This window comes from Mchenga conophoros, linkage group LG5 (assembly GCF_057382185.1).
Source record: "Mchenga conophoros isolate Kocher_MC1m ecotype Shallow Benthic linkage group LG5, M_conophoros_male_GT1.1, whole genome shotgun sequence".
Lineage (NCBI taxonomy): Eukaryota > Metazoa > Chordata > Actinopteri > Cichliformes > Cichlidae > Mchenga > Mchenga conophoros.
Window position 1 is genome coordinate 9,136,733 of NC_140530.1, and position 22,284 is coordinate 9,159,016.

Consider the following 22,284-nt stretch of genomic DNA (forward strand, 5'->3'; position numbering starts at 1 on the left):
GCAGGCATCTTACCTGTCAGTTTTGCACAACCAAGGCTACCAGAGTTAAAGTTTCTTTGTCGCATCTCAAGTATTTGGAGAACTGCTTGATACCCATTAAACAAAGGCTGAAAGGGTGAAAGCTTCTGGTAATTAGCATAGAGGGCATCAAGGGTGTTTGTGCCTATGAGTACCTGCTCATGGGCTGTAGAGCGGAGATGGGGGATAACCAAGGCCAGAGTGTGAACATCAATATCAGAGCCTACACACTCTTTAGGAAAGGTGATGGTAAGCTCAACATATCCTAAGTAAGGGACAGACTGGCCATTGGCACCCTCCACTTCAAGCAACTCATTTAAGGGATGAATGGTCAGATCTGCAAGATGTTCTTCATAAAAAGACTGGGGTACAGTTGTGACTTGTGAACCCGTGTCCAAAAGACAGTTTGTGTCTCTTCCTGCAATAGTTACTTGAGCTGTGGTCTTAGTTCCTACAAGGCCATGTGGAAATTTTGATCCTTCCACTTTAACGTTTTTAATGGCAGGTTTCAGGATTTTGGGACTGACATTGCAAGACTCCACTCCCATATGTCCCTCTATGGGAGTAGGCTTCAGTTTAAATGTGCCTCACTTCGAGAAGCATTAGAGGCTTCCCAAGCAGCCTGTTTTTCTTTCAGCTGTCTTTTCTTAGCTGCTACAAGGGAAGGGTTTGGCGCTTTATCACAAACTGAGACGACATGGCCATCCTCCCCACACTGGAAACAGTACCATGGACGTGGTCTACTGTTAGCTTTAAATGTGGAGGGATGCTGACTGGCCACTTTTGGTTTCACACCGTGGGTGTCAGGTGTGACGGACCTCGCTTTTTGCTGCTTAGGTTGTTTCGTCTTATGATTCTCAGATACAAGACTGTTAAGCTGAATGCTGAGGTCAGCAACTTGTTGCTTTAGCGTCTCAAGATCAGATTTGTCCACCAGATTATTGGTGGTGTGTGCGAGTTGCACGTGTGACGTGGCGTGCTGCTTTCTAGAGTTTTGGGCAGACTTAGCATGACTAAAATGCTGCCTCATGCGGCTCAGTTTTGCAGCCTGTTTATCTTCTTCTGTCCTAAGAAGAAGCAGCAGCTCTGCAAAGGAAGGTGGGTTTTCTTTTTTTTGTTCTAGCTGAAGATCGATTATTAGTGCATTCTCCCAACAACCTCGAATGAACTGCTTTAAGAGCTGTTGGTTAAAATCATGAGCGGACACACCACCACGTCTCATGGCTCTACTTAATGCAGTGTGCAGCCTCTGCAGGAAAACAGAAGCTCTCTCTCCATCATTTTGAAATGTGCTCATGAACCTAGCATGCAGCTCATCACCATCTTCGACTGTTCCGTAGGCAGAGTCAAGCAACTCAAGATAAGCAGAGGGTCTAGACTGTGGACTCAGATGTTTAATCATCTCGGAAGCAGGAGGAAGCAGACTGTCAAGTATACGATGTGTGCAGTGCAGATCAGACACAGAAGGATCTCTAATAAGGATTTCAACACTAGCTCGCCACGTATCATAATCTGCCTCATGGCTAGGACGTGGGCTCTTGCCCGAATAAGCCCTGAGTCTACCAGATGATGCGAACTGGGGTGAGCTCTCATTGCTGCGCACTACATGCTCAACAACTACTCGCTGAACAGCAGTTGGATTAACATAAATTATGGGGCTAGAAGCGGCCCCAGAAGAAGCTGGAAGAGTCTGTGAGGGGCTGAAATCAGTCAGGTTTTCACTGAAATTGGGAGAGGTAAGAGATTTACTTGCGTTATTTGGTGATGTCAAAACTGTGGAGTCTAGAGGTACACCTGATTGAGGGTCCTCAGAAAATGAAACGTCTCCCTTGCTGGTTAAGTCTTTCTGTGGAAGTGGGCTCTGTACAGTTGAGGATTCTGGACCAGTTTGAGATGACTGGGAAATAGCACTTCCTGCCGATGAAACCAGATTTTTAAGTTCTTCCTTTAACATCTCCTCTAATGAATTTCCACTCAGTTTGGCAATTTCACGGAGCTGTTCCATGTACATTTTAGTGGCTTTGTTTCTGGCATCAAGGGAGTAAACACTTCCTAAGGCCTTTAACTCATACACGATGCCTGCTTGGGTTGTACTTGGAAGCCGCAGAGGTAACAGTGGCTCCAATGTGTGCATGGCAGTCTCATGTGTAAACTTGATGATCATGTGCTTATGGTAATCTGACTCAGGATCGTCTAGACGAAAGTAACGGTTGATGGAACCATATTTTTGGAGGAAAGTGGACACTTCCTCATCAGTCTCTGATCCTGTGATCCCACTAACAACTACAGAATTGGGAATTCTGACGGATTCACTTAGCACAACATCCATTTTCTCTCTAGAAGTTATAGCTCAGATTAAGCACTTTTAAACACCACACACAAATTGTCTAGCACTTAAACACACACAACCATGCTCCTGGCTGGCTCGCCAAAGCTCTCACTGTAACACAGTAAGGGGAATTGTTGAAAAGAATATATCAATGGGCCAATAGGCTCGACTATAGGAGCACAGGGGTGTGTTCAAATGAGACACAGAGACAAGAATGTAACTCAAAAGAACCAGCCAACTTTAGTGACATAAACCATAAGGTTGACAAGCACAGGTTAAAGACACTTTACAATGGTAGAAAGGAAACTTACAACAATTAAAAGAAAAGTAAAACACAAACTACTAAAGCAATGACTTGGCCAAGTGTTATTTTTGGTTTTCAATGTTCGGGTTTCAATGCTCGGGTGCACCCTAGTAACCTGACTCCTTAACTCTTATAGAAACAGATTACACAAATCCAATGTACATTCAAATGAAAATCTCACACTCTTTTCACATGTGGAGAATGCTCTACACAACAGCTCATTATTTAAAGTCCCAAATAAAAAATGTCCAAGGGGTAAAGTCCAAAAAATTCCTAGGGTGTGAAAGAAAATAGGGATGAAAGAATGTCAGTCAGTGGTCTTATGTATAACCAGCTGTGCGTGAAAGTGTGAGTGATACAGTCCTACCACACCGCAAGGTGCAGCAGATCATCAAGTGGAAAAGAAGCGAATCTCAGTCTCTCTAAGTCCAGGTGGGAAGGCTCGCCATCTATTTCACCGGAGGAATCCACCTCAGGAACAATTCAGCATACAAAAAAAACCTGACCGATCTCAGCGCATCACGGCCGAAGACAATGGCATAGTGTCTCTCGGTCGGAAAATGCAGGGCTCTAAATAACGTAACAGGACATGTTTTCTCTTTAATAACCGTAATACGACATGAAGGAAAAATAAACATAAGTTGCGCTTCAAGTGTTACCTTACTTCTGGAAGCAGATTGAGATGAACTCCCAGGCAGTTGATAGCAACCAGAGCTAACAAAGGCTAACAGTTTAGCTCCACGCGGTACTTTTTAAAGTCACCAGAAAAATGCAGCATTTGCCTGCTTACTCACTGTGGCTACTTTTAACATGAAAGGTAGCTGATAACCAGTGAACTTATGTGCAACACAGTTGGTTGCAACTTATATCTAATACTTTTTTTCCAGCTCAAAAGCTTCAGTCTCTCTTTTCTCCTGCCAGCACGCGACTACCTCCACACATAGCAGCAAACACAGAGCACGTAGGTGGGACATACAGCGGCAGACTGCTCTCCCATTGGTCAAAACATACTGGGACCTGTGCATTTCGATTGGTTGGGCAGGCTGTCCATCTCTCCTCATATCAGTCCTTAAAGTGGTACCCCCATTTTATGTGGGTTACAAGAAGGTCGTACAAAGTCTGAAATTTAACTTGCTTATAGCTGTAGATACCCTGATAATGAGGTTGTTGACTGTTAACTGATGCTTTACCATGAGGACACTTCTTCACTCTGCACCACTGTCTGCTCAGCTGTGATGCGCCTCTGCTGCATGTGCCGTTGACAGTACTGCAAAGATGTGAACGGCAGAGTCAGTGCTGCCCTGCAGGACAGACTATAGGACCACAACATTTATAAATACCCCCCCCCCCCCCCCCCCCCCCCCCCCCCATCTTTTTCTGCTTTTTGTTCTTGTAATAAAATTTTGTTATTAAGTTTCAAATCTGTGCATATCAAACAACAGATTTGCAAATATGCAGCACACTGGTTTGGAAGAAAAGGGCCGTGAGGAATAGATTTCACTTGAGATAATTTTAGATATGTTATTAACATATTTCTCTTATATTAGAAATATACAGCACACAGATACAGAGGGATGGTGAAAAGAAGACAGCAGGACAGGAGTCGACCGTGGTCACTGTCTGACAGGGTTAAACTTAGTGAAGGATTGCCAGTCCAAACTGTGACATCTGTAGCCACCATCAACACGTACTGTAATTAAGTGGAATCTGTGAGCTTTAATTCTATTTGCTGTCCAATAACAGCTCCCTGTAATGAATAATTTAAGGAATAAGGGAGGCTGTTACTTGACGCCTTTTCACTTTGCGTTTAAATTTAGCTGGTGTCATTGTCCGGCAGTGTGATTAATAGTTTATCAGTCTCGACTATACATCTCCATGAAATATCTCTTTCCATCTGTCATTGAACTGCACATGGAAATTGGTTAGATTTTTAATCAGGCACAGCTTAGGCCAGCTGAAAAAGGAAAATTACCAAAGGAACCTGCTCTCACAATGCACTCACATGCAGGTAAGACACTGGATGTCGTTTGTGGAATAAGTCTTTCTGCCTCTGTGCCTCTGCTCACAGTTCATCTCTTTTTTTTTTTGTCTTTTTCGTATGATAATTACATTGAGACCTCATACAGGCTAGAGTGTGCAGCCTAAATGTGGTTTTAAATAAGCCTGAGGTGTGTAACAGTGAAAGTGAGTTGTGAAAGAGGCGCCTGCCACAAGGGGGTTGACCAGTGAGCCAGAGATTGGCTTCCCTGTCAAATAAAGATTAGGTCTTTATTTCACAGTCTAATCCCTGCAAATCTCTTATTGAAGAACTTGGATGGTGCAGCGCTTCTAATGGCACAGAGACTTCACTGTCTGCGTTTCTTCTTTATCTCTGAATGTACACAAGTGGATACAGCAACCTCTGGTCCCGGGTTAGTCAGTCTATTTAATCTGGATTACAACTCATATTAAGTTGACCAAGGTTACCTTAGTTCCTGCTAACAAGCTGCATTGCATTAAAGCTGCTCGTGGCTTTTTACATTCTGCTGCTACGCTGTAGCCAAGTTGGGGCTGTATTGCGACTTTTCTAGTTATTGAATATCTTCATTTTCCCCCTCTCAACTATGCAGAACATTCTTTTTATTGAATTATTAATGTGAATTTTGAATTATTGAAGGAAGATAATTTCTGATCAGATTAATATTAACTCCCTGTGAAATATTAATGACTAATGTTAAAAACGATGAACTTACAGAACCATTAATATAATCATAAACAGACATAGTAGTGGTGACACAGAGCCAAATGTGCCAGGGCCGCTCCAGCCTCTTTTAATGCAGCTTCCCTTGAGGTTGGGGAATGTGAAATATTGCAGGAGTCTACTTTGTACTCAGAAGCTTGGCTAATGTCATTGGCCAGCCCTGCCCCCGGGGCTGGCGGCGGTGTCACGGGGGGAAGTTCACCAGCATTTGTCTCCAGGTTACCTTTGTGACCTTGTCCACAGATGACCTGAACTATGGCCAGGGGAAAAGTCACAAAGATGTTTTGTTGTTAACATTAAGCTGGTCCCCTTATCACCTCCACTGATTGGCAGCGCTCCACTGACAGCTCGAGTTATTCTGCTCCACCCCCAACTTTTGCTCCGAAGCCTGGTGGCTAAATACGACCGACCATTCTTTATCTGTTTTTCACAAAGAGTGGCACAAAGTGAGTTTCATCATGCAAGCCTTGAGCAGGTTAAATCTAGTCTTTTGTCAGTTTTGATTAAAACTCTCTTTAGATTAATGATATTCAGCAAAGATTTGATCTATCATTTGCCATTCTTTGGGTTTGTTATTACGATCGTCCCATTGTATTTATAAAATATGGAAATCAGACAAAAATAAACCATTATTCTAACATAATGGTAAGCACCTCGAAAATATGGTTACATTAATTATGTTTTAAATGCTAATGCTAGTGAAGAACATAATAACGAAGACATGAAAGACTCCCTATTCAAAATCTGATAGCCAGGGAGAAGCAAATTATTTCAAATATTTGATATTTAAATTATTTTCAAATGAACTGAGACATGAGTAGAGTAGAGGCGAGTAGTTTCCCCTGGTGATCCTTCAGGGTCCTTTGTTTCCGTGGTGTGTCTCCAGCTCATTAATGTTCTAAGCATGTGAGGGAACCAGACCATACCCCATAACCCATAGCCGGATGACACCTCAGGCCCAACACACATGCAGTGCATGCGCATACATTCACACGCATGCACACACGTACACAAAAATCCCTCAGCTGTTTAAAGTCCACTGGCTCTTTCAGGAAGTGATGGCCGCCGTGCTGTCCTGATTAAAATGACAATAGTCTAATTAACTCGACCCCAGTGTCAGTGCACTAAACGGCTGATGGCCCGCCAGTTCCTGTTTGAAAACCCTTTGTCTCCTCATCATCCAAAAATATGACTTTTTTTTTCTTTTTTTACAGCAAAATGCCTCAACCCCATTTGACGGGATTTGCTAATGGCAATTATTTCTCATGAGCTAATTAAATCTAGGCAAAGTTTTCCATTCTTTTTTTCTTCCTGCTGCAGAAATCCGTCTATACAATCCTCCTGGGATTTTTCATTCACGGCATAATATCACAAGCAGCTTCAAGCAATGCTAGTCATTTAGATTATATACAATTGTAAAGAGGTGTTTTGGTGTTCAGACTGATTATATTTGCTTTTTTTTTCTACCACTTTTAATCGAATCGTTTATTGATCCAACATCGTGATCCTTTCAGAGCCAACCCAAAGCCCCTGCTGGTCAACAGGTCAAACCGCCTGATAAAAAGGAGCCAAAGATGACGCATTCAAGCAAATCGGCCAAAATCTTTTAACCTCCTTAACTAACAGTTTTTGAAAATGAGACTTTAATCCAGCCCCCATTAATCTTTTGCATTGTTTGATGGACTCGTCTAAAGTGCGGAGGAAAGGAAAAAAGAACAACAACATTAAAAAAAACTTTAATGACTGAAGAAGAAACTGCTTTTTGTTCTATTATCCTTCTGCTGGTGATTAAGGTCTGCAGGGAGATAATTACGCTTTAGTCTGGAGTTAATGAAATGAAAACTTCTCTTTTCTTGTGGAAAGGAAGGGCAGATCTTTTGTACTGCTATCTGCAGACATCTCCCACCCTTGACAGGACACACAGAGAATTGGTTTTGTTTTAAGGTTGCAAGCCCCCTCCGCTGCCTGTCAGTCCATGGATGATATGAGGGATCTGTGAATGAAGCCAGAGTCAATGAGGTCTGCCTCCGCTGCACTAGTGAAGCTTTCTGTTCTTCCTGTGAACATAAAATATGCTGTAAAACATCAAATGACAACATCACAGGAGGTCATCAGAGTGAAAGAAAAATAAATAAATAAAATGCATGTTCATTCTGTGTATTACATGCTTTATTGTTGTTACAGCAACAAGCATGTGTTCACCAACAAATGACCCCGCTTTGTTGAGCACCAAAGGAATGCACAGATTTGAATTTATCACATGGCAACACGGGGGCCATATGTGTCATCTGACTTCAGATGCCCCTTTTGAACACGTGGTGCTGTTGACTAAACTATTGTACGGTACAAATGGTGGCCAGAGAGCACATATTATGCTGTCCTTGTAGAAGTTCACATCTGGTGTGAGGAGCTGTGTGTCACTTTATATGTGTGTGTGTGTGTGTGTGTGTGTGTGTGTGTAGGGCAGCAGCACCTCCCCACCCCTCCTGTCCCTCTTGCCCCTCCAACAGCACTCTCACATTTCATCATCTGTTCTCCAGCGCTACGGTGCTCCGGCACAAGTTGGCCGCTCTGGATCCATCTGTTGTTATTATTTTCTACTGATAATTGGCTTGAACAATGGAATGCCTGTGTCCCCCTTGCCTTTGAAACCCAACACCCTGTTTATTTTCCCGAGGTCTCATTTTTGCTCTTTTTCCCTCTATCCTACCCTCTCTCACCCCTCAATTTCTCTCTCTCGCTCCTCTCCTGTCAACTTGTGTCACCTCACCCCTAGCCCCTCCTTTTCCCCTGATCCATTTGAGAGGGTTTCACATGAAAATTGCATCTTTGACTGGCCACATCAGTATGTGTCACTCAGCATCTGATGCTTCTCTCTAGACTTTCTGGAGGGGCTCAGCTTCCATTCTTTTTGTTTTGTTTTTACTAAGATAGGATTTTCTTTTCTCTCGCTTTTTTCAGGAGCTTCCCACTTACAGCACAAACTTCTGCATTCCTGGCCCAAGAAACAGATGAAGCAAATAAGAAGGTGTGGGGGAGGGATCAGGGGTGTAGAGAGGAGAGTGGGAACAGCAGTGTCTTTAGGAAGAAAGGCATTGGACGATGGATGTTCGTAAAAATCACTTTTTCCTCCCTGCTAAAATTCAGGTTTTCCACCAGGGGGTGGGAAGAAGAGAAGCATATGTAAGGAAGAACAAGAAGATCACAAGGTGTACTTTCATTTTAATCGAGGACATCATTTAATGAAAGCCCACACCAAAAAATGACCTACTTACATTAATTAAATTTGATATTTAAAAATTTAATTAGTATTTTAGGTTGTAATTAAGTAGTTTCATGTTGAAGACTTCATGCTCTGGTGACATTTTTAGACTGGTACATTTTATTTAGTCAGAATTTTATCCTCAGCCTTGCAGAGTGCCTATTGATGAAGTAATTAGCTGTGTGGATGTAAAAGTAAAATGCTCATGTATGGTGTTTGACAAAGTGTAGAGAAAGTCAAGTGCCTTCTGTGTAACTGTTGGGAAATCCTCTGTTCGTGTCATCAGAGGCATGAGGAAGTTTTTTTTTTTTCTTTTTTGTTTTTCCTGTTCTGTTTTTTTGACCTCGCTGATGTTCATTTGTTCTGTATGCTCTTGTCTAATTAAAAGAGGCTAGGACAGGTAGGGCTCCCAGCAGGCGTCTGCTCCGTGCTAGTTCTTCATTTGCTGAGTGTTTGTGTTTATGCAAACGGGCCTCTTCCTGCATGTTTAATTTAGAGCACGGCGCCGACTTTTGTTGTGTTTTGACCACATACCTTTAGTACCTCTCAGCTCTTCCGTCTGGCCAGGCTAGTTCTCTCTCTCTCTCTTTCACTCTCTCTTATACACACATGCAAACTCACTTGACTACCTCATTACTACTTAGACTACTTTCACCGCCAGCTTTCTCCTCTTCTTCCGAAGTGGATTTCAAACACTCAGTGCTTGGAGGAAATATGAATGAATATACAGTTTTGTAAACATGATGAAAGTCTGTTTAACTGTTGGAAGGTAAGTCTGTGAAGATTATATTATCTTTACACTGTTTTCTCCTCCTCGTCATTCCTTTTATGGCACAGTGCTCCATGACTGCGAGTCTGTACGAGCGTCTTTGTAGGTGTGTTCTGTAAGTGATTGACAGATTTTATGTATAGGGTGTAGATGGCAATGCCTTTCTCTATTGGTCATAATACAATGCTACTCAACATGTATAATAATTGCCGTACAGTGTAAGATTGCAAAAGGGTGAATTCAGTGAAGTATTCGAGTGTTTAGAGAGTTTTCTAAAGAGATGAAACAAGCAATGAATCATTTTGTTAATTTGTTCATTTCTGCTCATGCTCTGGCAAACAGAATTAAATCTAAATTCTTTAAGATAGACGTGCAAAACAAACAAACAAACAAACAAACAAACAAAAAAAGACTCAAGGAAACCTCAAGGAACGTTAGCTGCAGCAGTACTGAGGGGTGTGTGTTGTGCTGTCCCAGTTAAAAACAGCCACAAATGATTGGAAAATATATGACCTATTAGTTAAAGTTGACATTGTCCGGCTTTACATGTGCAAAATATTCCTTTTGTTCAGTGCAGCAGGGTTGGAGGTGAGAGTGACTACTAACCCCACGATGCGTAAGGGTATTAGTTCCTCCCCTCACTCATCGCATCTTGTTCTCCCTTTGTCTTTGTCTGGGGAAATGGAATCTGCAGCTTATTGATATTAATAGCGCACAGGATCTGTGGTTGGAGAGGAGCTGGGACCTGGGCGAGAGTGGTAACTTGATATGGCTGGGTAGAATTGACAGTCCTCCTGCTTGACAGGGTGGAAAGGGGTTTGTTGTAAAAATGGGATTGCATAATGTTCTGGCCGTGTGTGCTGTGCTGTACATTGCTGTACATACAGGAGCGGGGTTAAACATTTCGACCGGCCTGATCTGATTTTGCATGTTAAGTGTGAAACCTTTCTTGACCGTGGATGCTGAACTGCACTGGCTGTGACTTCTCTGCTGACAGAATAATAAACAAAGTGCGATTCTCTGATGGATCAGTAAACAGCGGCATGCATTCAGTGGTCGATGACACATTTTATATTCAGTGGGCACATTTGAATAGTGTAAAGAAATGTTTGTCCTTGCTTGTTTTGGGTCCACTTCGTTAATATTAAGACAGCAAAGCACTCCATGGAGAAAAGCTGCGCTCTGTGTACTTTGTTCTTAGCTCAGCAAAACGTGAGGGCAGGTCCAAAGAATCTGGGGGATCAGACAGGCCTGACATTCACCAGACTGCACTGTTGCCTTTTAAGCTTAGAAAAAGAGAATCTGAAAATAAGCACCCAGAATAAGGGCTGGCTGGATTGAAGTTGGGTTTAATTGGTGGGTTTTGAGTCTGTTTGCGTGTCAGAAAGTGCTGTTGTTTACAGTCTGTGTGGGTGTTACAATATAACGCCCTGATCCTGCCAATCACATTAAAAAGAAAAAAACACAACAATGCATTTTTCTCCACTTTTTTAAAATGCTGACTTTTTAGACTTTATGAGACTTAGCCATGGTTTTCATTTAATCAGTCCTTCTTAATAAAAGCCCAGAAGAAAAGAGGGGGAAAATAGTGTGCAGTCAGCCCTTTTGGCAGATCAGATCATACAGTAAGCAGCTGCGTTTGTTGAGAAGTGAGTCATGCTTTAGATTTTCCTGTGTTTCATTGCACAGACAGTGACTAGGAAAATCTCCTGCACACACCCTAAAAACAAATACCAGTGACCCTGCATATCAGTGACTCTACACAACTACAACTCTTCTACACACTATTTTATTTACACAATGCTTTTAGCTACGTTAAACCAGTATCTCAACTTTTTTTGTTTAGATTCAAACAGACTATTATAGCCTGGCATGATAAATAGATGCTGTAGAATTATTCAGATGCTGATGCTAAGTGGACCAAACATGCAGGATGGGCTGTAAAGAACCACGAGACAACTCTGGCAGCCTCCTATTGACAACCATTGAGTTGAGCATTAATTAATATGGTAATGATATGTGAAGGTTCATTAACAAGCCGCCACAGAAGTAGCCACAGATATAGTATTAAGCGTGCTTAGAGTAATTAATGGAATAACTTTACTTAGTGGTAAATATTCATGGGCCCTCATCTTTTTGTCTGCACGGTGTGAAGAGAGAGGAGAGCCTGTCCATTAGAGGAGCTGAAGAGCTGTCCACAGTGAATGCAGGCCTTTTGTTGGGATTGGGTGCGTTTCAGTGGAGGGGTATTAATTCATATTTTGAACATGCAATCTTACAACAAAGCCAAAGGCACTGATAACATACCTGTGACTAGAGAGCATATTGTGAAGCCGTGACCCCTTCAAAAAATAGGAAAGTCCACTTCACAGGTTTGTGGACAGAATAAAATGAGTCTTTGTTCACACTCACATGTAACCACAGCCGTTCATTACCATAGCAAAAAACCCTTCTGATTGTTCCATTTCCTCTGAAAATAAGGTGTTTGCATGTTTTTCCCACCATGACTACAATGAAGCCCTGTGGTATTTGCATACAAAATGGAAACATTTTTATGGATCACCTGAAAGCTATCGGGCTAATAAAAAGGTCTCGTAGCGGCACAAATAAAAATTTCATGCATAATTAACTTAAAAATGTAATGTTCATTTTTGTATCATTTCATTATGTATATCTTACATTGTAGTCTTTGTACATACTAGTAGCCAGTTTTTAAAATTTCTCAGGCTACTTCAAGTGGCATCCAGTAACAGAAGTAACACTATCAGTATTCCACTACCTCTTCAATGAAAACATAGTGGAATACATATTTCAATTAAGTGTATATAATTAATGAAAGTCAAAGCTTCCTGCTCATTATCTTTTACTTTTAAGCAATCGCTGCTGAGATATGTGAGTCATTTTTGACAGAAATCAGCAAGACATCAAGTCTTGTTTTGCTTTATACCTCTTTCCAGGAGTTGTCATCAATCCAGCAACCCACCCAGGTAAAGAAAACACAATCCGAGTGACTGTACTGGAAAGATAATATGGAGAAAATACACAGAGCAACTAATTATGACAGAACATGCGTTTTTTTAGTAGCTTTGCTACTACAAGCCTGGAACATGCCCCCTTGGGAAAGTCCAAGATTAATGGCTAACTGCAGGCTATAACTGACAAACAGGTATTTTTCTATTGAGTTTGTATCCAGCAGATTATTGGAATTCTGTGCTCACCAAGATGTTGTTTGTTGCACGAGTTTAGCTGAAAGGTTTAGGTGGAACAAAGTGCTGTTTTGTTTGTATCACTGGTGTAACTCTGTGCAGTTAGTATCAGTTTTACGTGTCACTGCACTGTGAGATTTCCATGTCAAAAGTACTTTGTTGTCCTATGTGCCGTTGTGTTGGTTTTTTTTTTTTTTTAACCAAATGGCACGGCAGATATGCAACAGCCAGCCAAGACTTTGCATGAGAACCTTAGAAAATGCTTCTTAGTTTCCTTTGTCTTTTAAAATTGTTGCATTTAGATTCATTTTCTTAGATTTGGCCTCTTACTGAGCATGCACATAACCCACCTTGGTGGGTAATTATCTCAACCAGGAGTTGTTCTATTCCCTAAAATCTCAATGTGGGAGTGTGTGATGGGTTCCCTTTTCCCAACCGGGCTAAGCAGCATGTGCTTGTTTATCCTCACCCTACGATCTGTGCACCCCCACTGTTCTAAATGGCAATATTACAACCCTGTGCTGTTTGAAATGGAGACAATTATCTGTTTAGGTATTACAAGATGGGCTTTATATTACAAGGAGAAAAGGCGTACAGCTGCTATCAGGATCCCGTTGTTGCCTTTTCTCTCCAGTACAAATTTTCCATCATTAAAATGATGGAACATTTATCTAAATGGATGTTATGCATTGGGTAAACTCATTTAGCTCCCGGGGCTCTTTCAGGTGATGGGAATTAATGATGTTTAGTAGTTTGAAACTGAAAATATCTGTCATTTGTCACCACTCACCATTGATTTACGATTCCATTGATGATATGTTAATTGAAGTGTAATGAATCACAATAATAGGGTAGTTGTGTGGGAATGGTCCATTTTCAATGATTGTTCAACCCTCGGTAGAGTTCAGAGCGAGCTGCATGTTGACTCGCGTTTTCAACAAGGGCGTTTAACTCATAATTAACGCTGAAACTGGGCACGTTGGTCCGGGTTGTTTTTATCTGCGTTCGGCATGCTTTAGATATACACTTTCACAAATGCCCGGCCACATTTTTGACTGCCAAATGTAAACGGCAAAAAAGAACAGCGGGAGAGGGAGTTGGAGCCTTTTTTTCATATTTGGATATGCTTTAATGCTTTTATTCAAATTCACCTGAGATATTGGTCCACAGTCACTTCTCAGTTTACCATAAAAATAAGATTTTGTTTCCTTCTTTCTTTTTTCATCTTTCTTCGCCTGGGTTGAGTGCTCACTTAGGAAAGCCGTGAATTCAGATCAGGTCCACCCAGGGGAGTAGAGCGAGGGCAGAGCAGGTATAGTTGAGGTGTGTTCACCAGCAGGGGGTGCCAAGAAGGGCATCCTCTGTCAGTAATATGAAAAGTTTTTGTCTTGCAAATAAACCATTCACTCACAGACAGCCCCATTGTTCACTTGTTATCATCAGTGGGTGTAGTTGTAGTTAACAGGCAGATGGAAATGCGAGGATGTGTCGGACGGTGACAATAGTAGGCTACAGGAAGATAAAGGAAAGGTGCCTCCTGCCCCGCTCTGAGCTGAAATGGTTGCTTTTACGTTCCTAGCAGCTGAGGAAGGTACACTGACTGCTTGTACAGCTTCATACAAACAAGGGGAGGCAAACAGCACAGGAATGTAGAGAATTGATTTCTTTCTGATGGTTTCTCAGAACATATAAGACTGTTTGTGCCGGTTATCAATTCCAATCGATAGCAACTGGTGGAAGCCGCTGGCTCGTTGCCGGCTGCTTGTAGTTTACACCTGTGTACCTCGTGTTTCTTTTTTTTTGTAATTTGGCTCGAGGGTGCTGATGACGAACATTGCAGCGATAATTATTTCAGAATTCTAAATAATTCTCCCGTTTTGTGTCTGCAGGGCGAGGAGGCTGTTTCACCACCGCTGGAACTGAAGATTGCTTTAAATAAGCAAGTCCTCGTGGAAGGTAAACACACAATCATTTACCAGACTCCAGACCCAGCATGTGTGTGCGAATGCTCTATTGAAAGGGCTTAATAAGTAACTGAATGCAGGGTGGTTTTCTTGTTTGTGTACTGTATTTTTGTGTGTGCATGTAGGGCCAAGAGGGTGGGCCGGGGACTTGACAGGTGCACTCTGTTAGTGTTTAGAGAAGCTGCTGATCAGAAACTAGAACCGTGGCTAGTTAAGAAAGTTAGTGGTTTGATTTTAAAAAGGTTTTTAGTGTTGAAGGACTAATTGGACGCAGGGGCGTACGGACAGTAACTAGATTTTTAGGAAGGTTTTAGCTAAAATAAGGTAATGCTGTGTTTACCAAACAAGACAAGGGAGTTGGAGTACACACACAGCTGCTATGGTTGGCATATCACCCGTATCTCAGGTTTGCTTCTCACACCCGTGTCTCTGTCTGAGAGAGTCTGAGGCCCCCTGGATGTGAACTTCTGGATGGAGCGATTGGGTGAGGCTTAGTAGGACTTTGGAGAAGTGCTTTGCATGCGGGGGGTGGGGGGTGATAACACTTCAGGAGCTCAGGGCTTCAGAGGAGGAGTGCGTCTGTTTTCTGTCTCGTACAACTTAAAGCTCACCTCATCTCCCTCTCTTTGCCATATTTTCTTTCATCTCTCTTTGTATTATTTCTTTTCTGTCTCTCACTCACTAGCTCCCCCCCAAAAACATGCTGTGACTTGTGAGTGGATATGTTGGACATGGGTAGCAGTGCTTTCATTGTAGGTAGCTTTTTAAATGGCAACAAAGCTATTCTGAGTAATGTAACTCATGTTTGTTTGGTTTTGTTTAGTTGATTTGATAAATATTAAAATGAATAGTTGTGTGATCAGTAAAAAAAAAGAGATTGTACTCTTTGTACTCTTGAACCGAGAGAGACTTTGCAAGTGTTTTTCTTTGAATATATTTCTTCAAGTGGCATGTTAAAAATGTCATATTGGATTGCTAATAAAAAACACCTGCCTGTAGACAAATCCTGTCTTAAATATTAACAGCTGCAGCTTCTCCGTACATTCTGAAAACAAATATCTAAGTGTTGTTACAGTTGCACTGTAGGACTCTCTCTTCTCTGCAATGTAACAATGTATCAGTAAGCCTTTGGTCTTCTTTTTTGGGATTCAGTCACTACCACGTTTACAAGATTCAGCCTTGGGAAAAAAATGGAAGCAGAGGACTCATGTTGAGAGTTTATCTGGAGTGCATTCTCCGCATACTCAGGTCCACTCCACCAGAGCCCTCAGCTGCCTGCTCCAGATGTAAGATCAGCACTGAAATCTTCCAAATGGTTGTGTAATTAATGTTAATGTGGCAAGATCAGCTTAATTGTTGACACAAGCTTCCAATGTGATTTTGATTGCATCACTAATGCAGAAATCCCCGTGGCAGCTTATGGGATTAATATGTCTTGGTGTTTAAAGCTCTTTTAAAGTGCAATCGAGTCAAAGAGGACGAAAAAGCATGTATGGTGCTCATTTTTCTCTCCATTTGGACCGAACGCACTTTTAAAAATATTTATTTTAAAAGCATGCACTTTAGAGTATGACATATACTTGAGGTGCAGGCTACTGACAAAAGTTTTGATTTGGATATCTGGAATATTTATCATCATACGGGCATATTTCTGTGATAGGGCTGCTTCTGATGTGTGCCGTGTGTTTGCCTCCTTTTTGGCCAATTTATTCAGACCTGATGACATCCAGCTTTCCAACCCAATAAAAAAAAAAAAAAGACAATCCTCAGATGCCCAAAACATGTTCCCCTGTTTTGAGGTCTTTCAAAGTCTTATCCTCTCATGTTGGATGTCATTTGAATTTCATGAATCCATGTAAGGGAGAGAAGAACACAATGTGCAAAGAGGCACGTCTTGTAATTCTTGCTTTGCTGTGAATGCTTATATTGCTTTCATTTAGCTGTTGAAGTTGCTTTGTTTAATCTACTTTTTATGGAAGCGTTAAGAATAAACAAGTGGATTCATGAGTTGGACCCGCAGAAAGGTCGTGTTGAGATTTATGCCGGGATGAAAATAGGGCCTCTGTAATCGTTCCCTTGACTGCATTTATTGCTTACTTTAAAAAAGTAATTTCTTTATATCAGCATCAAGCTGAAAATTGCCATGTATTAGTATTAGGCTCGGTAAGCTTCTAATTCTGTGGCATTTACAGCCGGCTGTGTTTCCATGCATTTATAACACTTTGATTCTTAAGAGCTCCTTTAATCGCTTATGCCTAGCTTGGAACATAATAAACAACTCGCTGTAGCGAAAGTGCCACATGGGGGAGATTTCTAGCAAGAAAGTAAAACGCTTCTGTCATTTGCAGTTTTGTTGCTGTGTTTTTCATGCACTGTAAGTACCGTAATCTACTCTCTGAGCTTATCTGCTGCGGCTAAAAACAGTGACAGGCAGAATAGATGCAAGGCAGCGTGAAAATGAAAAATTATCGTCACTACAAAGGCGTCACAATACAGACCAGCGCAGAGACATACAGCGACCGTATGCCTCTGCCTTTTCCTGTTGATTGAGATCGCAGGATGTGTCAAAGCATTCTAAACACCCTCACCTGGCCACTGTCTGCGTTCCCTATCTGATGCTCTGCTCCCATGGGTGCATCAGCTGCTATCGGTACACACTCTGGCAGATCGTCTGCCTTCGTATTGTCTGACTAAACAGGTTGCACAGTTAAATTCGCGCCTTATGTTCAGTACCGTATGTTACACAATGGGGCGAGATTCTTTCCGTGCAACTCTCTGAATAGGAATTATCTGTAGTCGTGAGGTAGGTGGAATCCTACTTATAATGTCATCACAGATGTGCGATCTTGAAGCTACTTAAAATATCTTTTTTTGTAGAAAAGCGCATTTGACAAGTTTCAATCTATTTTTCTATCAGCATCAGACAGCCATGTCTTCTCTTGGTCTGGAACATATTGATGGATGTGTACTCTCTGGTCTGCCTCGGCGAGTGAGCAGCTTTGATAATGTCAGTCGGCTACCAGGTGCAGACGGCTAACGTGACAGAGCCCTCGTGTGAGATTGACTGAGGTGACAGAAGTAAGCAAATTCCATCTGCAGATGAGTTGTCTTATAGCGAGATGAAAAGAAAATCACAAAAGTGAGAGGAAAAGTGCCAGAGCTCTCTTTCTCAGTCTTGGCCTTGTGTCTCAGCTTCAGAAAAGATGAAATAGAGCTAATAAATGGGATTGATTTGTTGTCTTCTGAGCAAAATGACTACACAGGGTTTTTTGTGGTAACCTAGGGAAGCATCTGTCAGACTGCCTTTACAGCAAAGCAGTGGTGCTGAGACGGATGGAATATCTTATGTACATACACCCTCACCACCTAAAGCACAGCAGTACATTTATATATTGCACACATTCTACAGATTCCTGTTTGTTTCCACTACATGAATGTTTGTGGCTATGTATGAAAATTCCATAAAGTTCCTTGAAGCCTCAGTGCCTCTTATTTAGATAGTTTGACTTTGTTGCGCTCACTTCATGTCATGGTAGATATCACTTTGGCAGTCCTTTGCTTTCTCCGTTTATTTTAGAAAAACAAATCCCTTTTAGGGATAAAGCACCTGGTGGGGCTACTTAATGGAATGGTTTCAGACCTACGCAAATAAACAGCTTGCATTTTTGGTGTGAGATTAGGAATGAGGCTGAGATGGAGCGAGAGCTGAAGAGAGGCGGGTAAAAACCAAACAAAGAAAGTCAACATGTGGAGAGCACAGAAGCGGAGGAGTTGCATGTCTGCTTCTGCTTCCTATAGTTGACTGTATGTACTTGGTGCCTAAAGTAATACTCATGTGAACCTGGACTAAGACTTTCCTTTAATAACTTCAGGCCGAGGTAAAGCCCTTTCTTTGAATAGCTGACCAATGACTCAGCAGTAGTTATTCAAAGGGCTGGAAAATATCAGAGTCTTTGTTTTTCCCTACACACACACACAAACATGCGGTTATATCTTAACCCCGAAAAGATAGCGAGGGAGTGGACAAGGAGAAGAGCAAGTGACCAGTGAAACATAAAGCAGAGTGAGGGCTACATTTGTTTTTAAATAGCTCATAATGGATGTTGAAATTAACAACAAATTGGGCCTTTGAACCCAGACACATTTAATAATATCTCCCTGTTTTTATTCAATCCAGAGTTTGGCACGGGTCTCCATTTCACACCATATACTGTTCCCACTCATTAGCTTATTTGATTTTCTGGAGAGTGTCAAAAACTTTTGACTACTGAGTCATAATTAAAGCTGGAGCTCAAGTACAAAATTTGTCCACACTAGTGATTTACTCAGCCTTAGTACTGACTGAATGGCAACTAAAACATGGCTGTAGAAAGTACCTGCTAAAATTAGCAATTAAGAGTTATTCTCATGAGCTAACATTTTGAAAACTGAGACACTTGGTCTCACCTGAAAGTGCCAATGCGCTTTCTCAGGGCATGCAAATGTAGGTTCTTGGTTGCTGGTGCGATACCATCAAGGCTCTTCAGCAAAATAGTTGGTAAATACTGCAGAATGTGCTAGCACACTAGACACTTGTGTTTGCTGTTTACTGTTTTTTACCACGCACGCCCTTCTGACTGGGTTTTATTAAAGGGATGATAGATTTCAAATTTTAGTCAACAAGCTAGTTAAAAAGAATGCTAAATGTACACTGTTTGTTTCAAAGGCACACTTCTACCATCAGCTTCCTTTTCATAACCATCTGCAGCCCTGTCTCTTTTGTAGAGCAGAGTAGGATTTATTAAAGTGAATAATGTGACACAGTTAATGAGCTTTGATAGCTTCCTCCATTGTGAACTATTCTGCTTTTGGCCCTTTAAAGGTCAGTATTGTCAAGATATTTGGTATTGGCCTGTAGTGTTCATATAATTTAAAGTTGATTTTAAGAATTCAGATTTAGATTTACTTCCTGTGACTTGGTCCCTTTGAATGGATGGGATCATTGGCGTAGGTCTGATCTGATTCTGTTGTAATGTTGTTAGGACTGCTTTTAGTTTCAAGCTGTTAGTTTTATTTGACCTCTGCTGTGAATTTGTGTTCAGACATCTGCATCTTATTTTCCTTTATGATATTATTTCTATGTCAGTGAATGTAACCACAGTAGTATATTGAAACAGTTTCATGAGCTTATTGTTTCTTGTTGGAATTGTCCACATGTTCACCGTTGCAGTCCCTGTGCGCTTTGGCCTTTCGTCTACATGCAGACGCAGGATCTCGGACAGCTTTACTAATTCCAAGATGAAAATGTTGGAAATACCTTGGGTTAAGGCTTGTTGTGTACGTGTAGTACGAGTGGAGACTTTTCATCAGTGACACCTCGAGACACTACCTTTTGCTGATTGGCAACTGAAAAGAAAGCTCCTCTGCTTCCTGTTTGCATGGGTTCATGCAAGCCCAGTGTAGGTAATGGTCATGCTATATGTTATATATAGAATAAAAATGTAATACGGTATATATAGCGATAGACAGCTGAAATATTGATGTTACCAGCTGCTGCGGGGAGAAGCAGAGAGGTGTTTTCAGACTTAGCCGCTATTGTGTGAACATGGCCTGAAAGGGAGAGAAAAACTGAAAAGCTATTTCTAACCAAATGTGGGTTTATTTATGTAATCAAATGAAAAAGGTAGAGACATTTTTTAAAGTAACATTTATTTACAGTCTTCCCCCCTCACTCTTTTTTTTAATACTGTGGTTTTAGCCTTGGCTCCTGCCTTGTTTTCATAAACAAAGTCTCTTTGGCCAGCTAGAAAAAACATAGGCCTGTTCAGTGCACTGAAAACAGGAATGACAAACACCATTAGCTGAAAAATTTCCATCTCATTGCAACTATGTTATTGTTTACTTTACCATACACGTCCTAATATGGTTACCTCCCTGTCAAAGCGGGCCAGAGCAAAGCCGAGGGGCCCTCGCAGGGAGATGCTTTCAGCTGCCACTTAGACAATAAGAAACAAATGTCACAGCTCGGCAAAATAGCCTGGCTTTCACAGTCTTACAGTACTTGGCCTTCGACGCTGCTTGGCTCAGGCTCCTGTGTGATATTTAACTACTCTGTAGTGTTAGATGCCCTCACAGTGTACCCCCACATCTCTTCGTCGCTGTGCCCTCTTTTCTCGCCTTCCTTTTGTCTTTCTTTATTTGTCTGTATCTCCCCATCGATCTCTGTCCCCGTCGCGGTGTTAGCTATGTGTGGGCTGACTGATGGGCCTCTGTTTGCTGTGTTAGGTTATTTATCGGGGTGGTGGGAGGGAGAAGGGGGTGCGGTGATGTGTTTGGAGCGGCTGTTGCCCTCCTCCCTGTGGCCGAGCGGAGGCCAGTTCAGCTGCAGGTCACGCCCTGGCCCGAAGCCGACGCCGCGTTTGAACTGGAAACGTCTTGGCGAGACTTAGAGGCTCTTTATGATACTTGGATGGAATCACAACCGCACAACCTCCAGAAAGCCTGGGATACTGCAGAGGAAATGTAGCGTTCTGGTGGCTGTGGCTTTTTTTACTCTAATTTTTTGTAGTTTGCTGAAATATGGGTTGTTGTAACTACCAGTTTAGTTGATTGTATTGCAGAAGTGCAAATTAATGCTGTTACAGATAGAAAAACCCAGGAAAACTGTCATTAAAATGGGAAAAAACACACGATACTCAAATTGGCATTCATCTGAGGTCGGCATTGAGGCTTTTTAGGTATTAGGGTCAGGTAACTTCACCACAGGTTAGTCTGGCAGTAGTTGGAAATGGGGTTCTTTCAGATGCATGGGCTTTCTTTTCCCCAGTTGGTAGAGGATGATGGCGGCCTCACCTCAATCCTAAAATCCTCACGTTTATGATATTTGCCCAGTATTATCTGTGCCTGTGGATGAATGGGAGGACAGAGCATGAGGAATGTAGAAGGTCAGACTGCGTGATTTACACAGTACAGAGCCATAGAATCCTTGGGAAAATACTTGGGCTCGGATCAAACAGACGTCATGTGATATGTTCTTAACACTGACCTTTAAAGTCATGCTTTTTACGGATGCACTAAATGTAAAGTAATTTCTGTGTGTTCACCTCAAAACACAAATGGATTTTTTCTTTTACTAATTATGGCGGTGTGAGGTTTGTTTGTTTTTTTAAGATTACACCTCAGAATAATACAACTTTAAACCACATCTTTTTCTTCCTAAAAAAATCTTTTGCATTGCATTTTTTTAATCTGATTTTCACAGTTGCTCTTATTGAATACCTAAATGAGTCACGGTGACCTTAAAACAACATGACACATACACAGAGGAAGATGCAAAGAATTTATCAAATCATTACCCACCAGTTCACATTTTTACCTGGCAATGAATGATTAATAGACCTTTTTTCACGTTTATTTTGAACCATAGTTAAGACTCACATCCTGCTCATTATTTCATCAGTATTTGTTCAGGCCTAACTATAATTTCCACTCCATTGCAGTTATATTTTCTTGATAAGCTAATGGCGCTGACCTTTTCTTTATTTTGTTTTTCATCTAAGGGAAAAAGACTATACCCTCTTTGACGTTAATGAACTTTGTGAAGAGGTTTGTTTACTGGCTTCAAGGTCAGTTTCTGAGAAAGGCACCGGGTTTTCTTGTAAACATATTTACAGCCAAAGATGTGTAAACATTGTAAATGCGTACATGTGCAGC

The 22,284-nt window shown here is 41.5% G+C and overlaps 1 protein-coding gene across 11 annotated transcripts in view; it reads left to right on the plus strand.

The window, feature by feature from the left end:
* The window catches only part of foxp1b (forkhead box P1b), a 155,970-nt gene that overhangs the window by 44,423 nt on the left and 89,263 nt on the right, over positions 1 to 22,284 (plus strand). For 8 of the 11 annotated variants that reach the window (XM_085273056.1, XM_085273069.1, XM_085273055.1 and 5 more), the window contains one exon: positions 14,518 to 14,584. The gene's annotated coding sequence lies outside the window, so the exon portion shown is untranslated. Of the gene's footprint in view, positions 1 to 8,832; positions 9,423 to 14,153; positions 14,220 to 14,517; positions 14,585 to 14,773; positions 15,077 to 22,284 lie in introns of those variants that run through there. The other 3 variants (XM_085273060.1, XM_085273059.1, XM_085273061.1) reach the window with 3 other exon arrangements.